The 8,359-nt window shown below is 44.8% G+C and overlaps 1 long non-coding RNA gene across 1 annotated transcript; it reads right to left on the bottom strand.

Annotated features, from left to right (window-relative positions):
* Nucleotides 1-3,888: 3,888 nt before the first annotated feature.
* LOC102029682 lies at nucleotides 3,889-7,535 on the bottom strand. Its single transcript, XR_259049.2, has 3 exons — nucleotides 7,388-7,535; nucleotides 5,465-5,563; nucleotides 3,889-4,761 (listed from the first exon to the last, which is right to left on the bottom strand). It is a non-coding gene; the product is annotated as an uncharacterized LOC102029682 (long non-coding RNA).
* Nucleotides 7,536-8,359: the final 824 nt, after the last annotated feature.

Here is an 8,359-nt window from a genome sequence, read left to right as displayed (position 1 = left end):
GTTAGATTGGCTGAATGTTCATCTAATTCCTGTTTTTAATGGAAACATCTTACTAATTACTCATCACAACAACCACTACCTCATAAACGGGTGCTTATGCAGTACCAGAACGGTCTACTAACAGTCACGTGGTCTTTTCAAAGTCTTTGATGCCTACTTTCTCTCATTCTTGTCTACCTACGAGGTCCTCAGTGCCAAGTGATTTTCAGAAGTCACAGAGTGGGGAAAGCTCGGGAAGTCAGGCAGGCCCAGCGCTGTCTATTGGGAAAACTCTGCTCACGCCCACTGTGTTAGCTGCGGCCTCTCGAGGCAGACAGGGAAACTGGTTGCATTTATAGGGGCTAAGAATGAAAATCCTTAAACCTAGTCTACACTCTAAACCCCTGAATTAAGCACAGGCATTGCTGGGAGCAAAGGGAGGAGACAAAGAAGGGCATTAAAAGAATCCATGTGCAATCTAATACCTGGTGTGACTCGTTTTCCTCTTCCATACTCCTGGAAGGGTATGGCATGCAGTGTTCTAATGGGGCATACGTCACTGGCGCCCAGTGCACTCCCTCTCTGGGTATTGTTTTACCATGGTTTTCTTGTGATTGCTCTTGTCCATACATAGGCAGTCCTTGTCTGACCAAGAGCATGGTGCTGATATTTGTCTCAGTCAGTCATTGGGCTTCCTCTCCTGAGATACAGTCCAAGCTGCCCAAGGCATTGACTTGGAAGGCAACTGGAGTGTGACCACTCAGCGTGACATCCACAGGTCCCCTTTCTACTAATGTCCTGTTCGGGTGTTTCCCATTGGAAAGAGCTCTCCTCCTGTGAGCTGTTCCACCAGGAGCTGGCGGGACTGTCCCCAACCTTAGTGGAAGCTCAAACTTCCAGCATCCATCCCGGCAGGCTTTAATTTCAGGCATGAATTCTCATGCTAACACTTCATAGCAGCAAGATTTGGGGGAAGTCAAATTAAACATTAATGAGCAACTTTCTAAGTTTTGATTTATCTAGTCTATGAAGAAACACACAGCTGACTAACAAGCAACCTGGCCAGAAAGCTTCATGTGCTTGCAGCAGCCTACTTCTAGGGCAAAGAGATAAATAAGTCCACCTCAGCTTGGGGGTTTCTTTTGTAACCTGTTAGAAAGCTCCTTTCCCTCCTCTACCTGTTCACCTGATCCACATGCTTCCTCTCCTTACCATCGCAGCATTTTAGGCTAATGGAAACGCTTTCACAGAGGATACTGTAATCTTCCCGTGAGCCTGCGAAGAAGGTAGGTTTCTATCTTATTCTTACTTTACAGAGATGGAAATTAGTACTTCGAGAATTTTTTTAAGTGACTTGCCTCAAATCTCCAGCTCCTAAGTAGAGCCAATTCTGAAACCCACGGATTCTGGCTCAAATCCTCCGTCCTTGTCCCATGGCCCACAGCACTGAGGTCACCGATGACCCCATCGATAATCCAAATGATGACTCCAAGTCTGGACAAGATCTTCAAAGAGTGATTCTGTTTGATCCTTCCATTGCATTGGCAAAGTGGGTTGGAAATCTGTAGGGTCGCCCCCCCAACCCCGTCATAAATAAAACAGCACTGGTCACAGAATGTCCCATTTCCTAAACACTGCCAGTTAAGTCTACGCCCTGCTCGTTCATATGGCTGTAGAGAAATTTGCCATTTGGAGGAAGGAATAGAAGAGCTGTCGCAGAAACTTAAAACAGCCTACAGCAGGAAACGAGCAAAGCCATCGTATATTATAATCCTGTTTCTGTCTCCAAGGAGCAAACTCAAAAACAGACGCCTGTGGCTTTAAGAGAAACAGTCATATTGGGAGACGTTACAGGTGCAGAGGAAAAGCGTGATTTCCACCCTCGGTTCAGGGTGTTCCCACGGGCGTGGGTCTGCTTCCAATGGCAGTGGCCTTGGCTTTGGAGTATGTGATATCTGGTATTATTATTGGGTAGAAATAATGCAGGCAGGAAAGCAGGGGCCCCTTCTAGGGAATCTTCGTGCCCTATAAAGCAACCATCACCTCATTGGGGTAGCAGGCACAGGGAGGAGGTGGCTCAGGGCCATTGCAAAGGCCCTGCTCTGCCCATTTCCTTCCTCAGTCCCCCTTTTCTTCCTCTCTGGCAAGTCTATTTGTTCCTAGATATTTTTTCTCTTCTTCCCGCATCTGAAGCAAGGGCTGGGCCAGGGGGCACTGGGTTAAGCCAGCCCTAACTTTTTCTAAGCCAGGCATCATCACTGTGAACTCTCCTTTTGTCCACCAGAGGCAAGAGGGAGATTTCTAGAGGGCACCTCACTGGTCCAGTGAATTCTAGCGGGGTGAACTGGCTCCCATGGTGAAAGCACAAGCTGAGTCAGCTCTTCTAGGGAGCCTCGTTGCTGCGGTATTTCGCTTGCATTCTCGATCTTGCCCAATCTTACCGAGACATCTGGCTGATTACCCAGAACCAGGGGCACAGGGAGCTCTCCTTGCATTGCCATTTTCAGTGTGGCCCGGTCTGTGCGCTGGTTTTCTTTGGTCATGCTTATTACTACCACGTTCTCTTCAAAATCAGCCATCGTCCCTTAAGTGCCAGTTCCATTTCCTCTGTCCATTTTTCACCTTCCTTGACATCATGTGGTGAGGATCCCGTTGGGAGGCCCCTGTCTGGGTTACCCTCCTTCCTCCTGGGGGCATTCTTTAACCTGCACAGCGCTTCCTCTTTCTTCTCTCCTTTGACCTTGGGTGTGACCCCAAATCTTACTCCTGGTCCTCTTGTCACCTCTCTCCTGACATCATCCTTTGGTAAACACCAACCCCTGCTTACATATCATGACTCCGCGAATGACACTTGAAACTGTGCCTCAAACCCTGCATTTTCTCATGGCAAGAAGACACGAGCCCATAGAGTACCATACAAAGATGTGAGAGCTGGACAGAGATACTAGATTCACAATTTAATGAACTGGCGGAGCCCTATAAACACGCCTGAGGTCATCTGATTTCACTGCGGTGGAGAGCTTACCAGTTTGCAGGAATCCACCTTCCCTTTCTTCTCTTCCACCTCTTCGTGTTTCCACTAGTCAACCTGAGCTGCTGTAAGCTCTCTTTCCTCCTGACCCTGCATCCAAAATTACTTGCCCTGCTTCCCAAACCCCATCTCCCCGTGATTTTGTCTATCAAACGCTACCCTTACTACAGCATACGTGAAATACTGGTTCTCCATCTCCCTAAAATGAAAGGAAACTGTGATCATCAAAGAGACGCTGGGATGGATGAGAGAGTGGGCCTCCAATGGCCCAGCACCCTAGGTGCGCAGTGGGACCTGCTCACGGACTTCAGGGGACAAAAACAACAGGCTTACGCTTTCTATCTACTGCCCACCTCTCCTTGCCAACATGTGGTAAAACCCAACATGGCAAAAACTTAGTGTTCTGTAGGAAGAAATTCAATGAAAACTTTAAACCATTTTTTCAAAAAAAGAGTCCTACTCCAAAACAAGTTCAAAGTATCCACTGGTAATTTGAGAGGCATAATAGCCAGTTTGACCCTGTTAAAATTCCTTGGACAATGACTTCTTTTAGACTTTATAGAAAATTTTTGGTTTAAAGGACAACTGTTTTTATTACCAAAATGAATAATCCATTCTTATAGCATTGACTCTATCTGCCTCCCAACATAAGTTGGGAATATTCTCAGAATTCCCCAAATTCTCTTTCATTGTGGTTAAATTTCAGTTAAAACTTAATGACAAATACAACTATGCCCCAAAATTTTTTATGCTTTTATGTTTTTTCCCTGTTATCAAGGTATCCTGAAGGAGAAAAAAAAAATGGAAACCTGGGAACTTGTGTTGGCAAATAACATGGCATGCAGTCTAATAATCAGCCCATAAATGAATATCTCCTTTTAATTTATTATTAATCATCAGGGGTGCTGGAAAAAGATGCTAGTGGCACAAGACATTCTATTTTCAGGCCTCCTAAAACTAAACGTTTGCTTCGTCTACCAGGCTGCTTTTACAGGTTGCAAGGAAAATCCATATTTATTGGGAATTTGCGTTCAGATCATCCCCAACTTATGAAGGTTAGACTTACTTTTTTTTACATAGATGATACACATGCAGAAGAAATCATTTTTAAATTCCAGCCTCTGCTCTTTTCCTGGCCTGGGTGTAAGCAGTATGTGACTCCTTCGTGGTGTGAGCCGCACAAACCGGAGGAAAAGCATCAGGTCCTCTGCCGTGTGTGGTCCAGGGGAACTTGCATGTGTGGAAGGTTTGTGACCTTAGATACAGTTTCCATTTCCAGTTCCAGGCTCTTGGTGGGTATATGGAGCCATAGCCCTGCTGTTAGTTAAGGAGCTTCTGTACTTGCATCTAATGTGTACACAGTGGTTTATAAAATTCAAGTTGCAATGGTGCAGGGTCTGGCTAGGACACAGCAGCCGTCCGTCACACATCCCTCCATGCAGAGGTGGGCACAGTGGGTGCTGGGACTCCCAGGCCATGATTCTGGGCTCCATGATGCCAAGCTTCCTCGTGATCCCTGGCCATAATCGTAGCTGGCAGACCTGTGAGAGCTCAGATTTGTTCTTGTTACAGAGTGCAATAATCCCACCATTATGTGACGTGATAACACATTTGCATGTAAATAATGGATGCTTATGACAATTTGATAAGGCATTAGCAAACCATCCCAAGGCTCATTCTTGTCTTGCAGGTATAAAATGTCCTTATTAAAAGTTATGGGAAGTATCTGGTCACTGGTATATCATTGGTACCTGCAAAATAGCAACACTGTGTTATTAACCCTGAAGGTTTTTATTCATTCCTCTGAAGCTCTGAAGATAGGTTTGTGTGAGGCTTTCTTTGGGGGGGTAGCAGAGTACTGGGGATTGAACATAGGGCCTTTGCACTAAGCTACACTCCTAGCCTTTTTTATATTTTTTATTTTGATATAGGGTCTCATTATGTCCTTAAATTGGCTTGAACTTTCAAACCTCCGACCTCAGCCACCCAGAGTACCAGAATTACAGACGTGTGCCACCACACCGGCTTGTATGAGGCCATATGCCACTGAAAATTGACCAGCCCATCTTCCTTTGACTTCAACTTGTCACTGTCTCTACCAATGACCTATCCCAGTCTTTCTGATTCTGGGAAACCCTGGTGGTGTCATGGTGAGAAACCACAGCTCGAACCTACTCCCGTAAAGCTACTTTCTTTGCTAAAGAGCAGGGGCCCTGTTGGCCTTGTTCCCCTCTCGTTCCCTAGGCCCAGACCCAGGCCAGGCCCGGCACATAGTAGGCACTCAGCATCAGCACACACCCTTCTGGCTCCTGCCCCGGCCATGTCTTTTCAGTCCTTAGATTTCCTCTGTTCCCTTAGATTCCACACTACTTGCCCATCCTCTCCCAGGTCATGTAAGGCGCTCCGCTGGGGACAGGGACTTGGCCAGCACCGGGTCTCCCTCCCACACAGTACCTCCTGGGAGTCGCCGGGAGGCCTTCTCCATTCGTCCTCAGAAAACACATCCTTTGCACGCAGGAAACAGTCACACCGCTTAGGTGGTCTCAGAATTTTCTGGAATGAAGAAGTTCTGCAAATGACCATGTCACTTCACAGAGTTCAGTAAACGTCCTGCGAGTGCTAACAACTATTTGTTACTGTCTTCAAATGCATGACATTGGAAGCTATGTTCACTGTTTTATTTTAAAGTGATGGCTTTCTAGGAGAAGTTTAACTGACTTTTCTATTTCTTATCTGTGCCCAACCACAAACAAAAGGAAACCAGCAGTCCCTTTATGAAGCTTTGGGTTGCCAGCACCGCCGTTGAGTCCTTTTGATTATGCAGGGCACGCCCACTGTTAATTATCCTGGTTGGTAGCCAGGCGGGAGGAAGGGGTGATAAGGAAGACTGACTGAAGCTTGGGAAATCCCCATTCCGGGACAGACAGGAAGTCACGGCCTGGCCTTTGACTGACCTTGAGTTTCTTCTCACCTTCCTGGGCCCCTCCTTTGACTCCCTTCCCCCACTTTCAGTCACTCTCAAACTCTCCTGAGGGGTCAGTGCCAGGAGGAGAGCCTCGGGAGAAGTGGGCAGCCGTTTTCCCCACAGTCGTGTGGGAATCATAGGATGTGAAGGGAGAAATGATATAGAGTTATATTATTTCACCCCATTAATCCATTTTTTCAAGTAACAAAAGTCTAGCCCAGAGTGGTTAAGGGATGAGTCAGGACTAGAATGGAATCCTGAAGGACCAGGAGTCCTCCAGACATCGCCCACACATGGGTCCCAGCGCGGCTCCGGCTTCTGCTGTGAGCCTGGCATCGGGTGGGGCATGATGGGAAGAGGTGAAGGGTGCTTCCGCATGCTTTGACTTGAGCTTCCTGACTTCTAACACAAGTTGTAAAAGTTCATCACCACTGGCCATGCCAAAAATGCAAATGAAAACAACACTGAGATGCCATTTTACCCCAGACAGAAGGGTGGTCATCATCAAGAAATCAAATAATAACAAATGCTGGTGAGGCTGTGGGGAAAAGGAACCTTCTGCACTGTTGGTGGGAGTGTAGACTAGTACAGCCATGATGGAAATCAGTGTGGAGATTCCTCAAAGAACTAAAAGTAGAAATTCTATATAACCCAGCTATTCCCCTGTTAGGTATCTTCTGAAAGAGAGAAACACACCATATTACAGTGATACATGCATACCCAGTTTATAGTAGCACAATTCATAAGAGCTAAATCTTGGGAGCCTATATGTCCATATACAGGTGAATGGATAAAGAAAATGTGGTATTTATACACAATGGAGTACTATTCTGCCATAAAGAAGGATACCTTTGAGTCATTTGTAGGAAAAATGGATCCACTTTGAAAACATAATGTTAAGTAAAATAAATCAGACACACAAGCTTAAATATCCTATGGTCTTTAACATATGAGAAATCCAAAGTATAAAGTAAAGAGCAGGGCCAGGGCTATAGCTCAGCAGCAGAGTCTGCCTGGCAAGCACAAGGTCCTGAGTTCGATTCCCAATACCAAAGAAATAAAATAAAATAAAAATAAAGAGCAAAATAAAAGATAAACAAAAGGAAACACGGAGATAGACCTTTTGCAAATGAGAAAGAGACCAGGAGACGGAGGAAAGGGCATCTGGAGGAATGGGACATAAAAAGAAGGAAGATGTGTTATGTACATGGACCAAACACCTGCCATGGAAGTAATCATTATGTATCACAAATACCTACTGTACTAATAAAAAAGAAAGCAGAAATAGGCAAAAAGGTGATACTTAGCTTAAATATTAATGTAGCTTTCTAGTCATACCAGAATTCCCCTTGACTTTAGCTCAGTGATGACCAAACCTCATCTGAGGTAATTTTTCTGAAGGATTTAATTACCTAATTAGCTTGGCTTTTTAGACTAGCCTTAGAGGTTCCCACTGACTCCGTGTTCTGATAAAGCTCCAACACTGTCAGATCACAGCAAAGATACGTGAAGTCAGGCTGCTTAAGGGTGCTACACTGAGAGGCACCCATAAATAAGTAGTTGAGGAGCCTAGAGGCCAGAACACGAAGGACAAAGAACGTTCCACAGTCTGGAACGTCGAGCACTGGCCTGGCGCTGCTGGGAGAAATGGAATCTCATCCAGGAAACCACGAAGATGGGACATTCTGGTGACAGTTCAGAATCTCGGCCACCTGCTGTGCCTAACTGATGTGTCAGAAGGGAACCATGTTTCTTCCCAGGGTCTCCAGGTTCCTTCAAAATTAGTTCTCTTTCTTGATTAGTAAATGCATTTCTACCAAGCACACCAGTTAGCAATCCCAGCCTTACTGGTCTTACTAACATTACTCTGAGCCATAGAGTCTCTTTAAATTGACATTCCTTATGAGTAATGTCTCAAGTAAATATCATGTGTGGCTGTATTTGGAGAGGACCTTAGTTAAAATGTCAGCTCTGTGTCCTTGACAGTAACACCATAAGTTTTCATAGTCTTGTTGTAAAATGAAAATAATAAGGTCTATTCTATAAAGCTTGTGCTTGCGTCTTAACTGACACATAGTAATCGTACATATCTGTGATGTATAATGCGATATTTTGATACACGTATGCAATTTGTGATGATCACTGAGGGTAATGGGCCTCAAATATCATTTCTTCATATTGAAAACATTCAACATCCTTTCTTCTATTTTTTTTAATTTATTTAAAAGAGTAAAAGAAGGATAACATAGTAATAGGGGGATTTACTGAATTACAGACAAAGTGGTAGGACATTATCAATGGCTGTTATTTTACCTATTGGTATCTTCAAGATAGTTTCTCAGGAAAACAAATAGACAAATAATAATGAGTTACAGACAACATGG

The sequence above is a fragment of the Chinchilla lanigera genome, unplaced genomic scaffold, assembly GCF_000276665.1.
Source record: "Chinchilla lanigera isolate Chin_1 unplaced genomic scaffold, ChiLan1.0 scaffold00001, whole genome shotgun sequence".
Classification (NCBI taxonomy): domain Eukaryota; kingdom Metazoa; phylum Chordata; class Mammalia; order Rodentia; family Chinchillidae; genus Chinchilla; species Chinchilla lanigera.
Note: the sequence above shows the minus strand (reverse complement) of the source record. Positions and strands in the feature narration are given on the sequence as shown.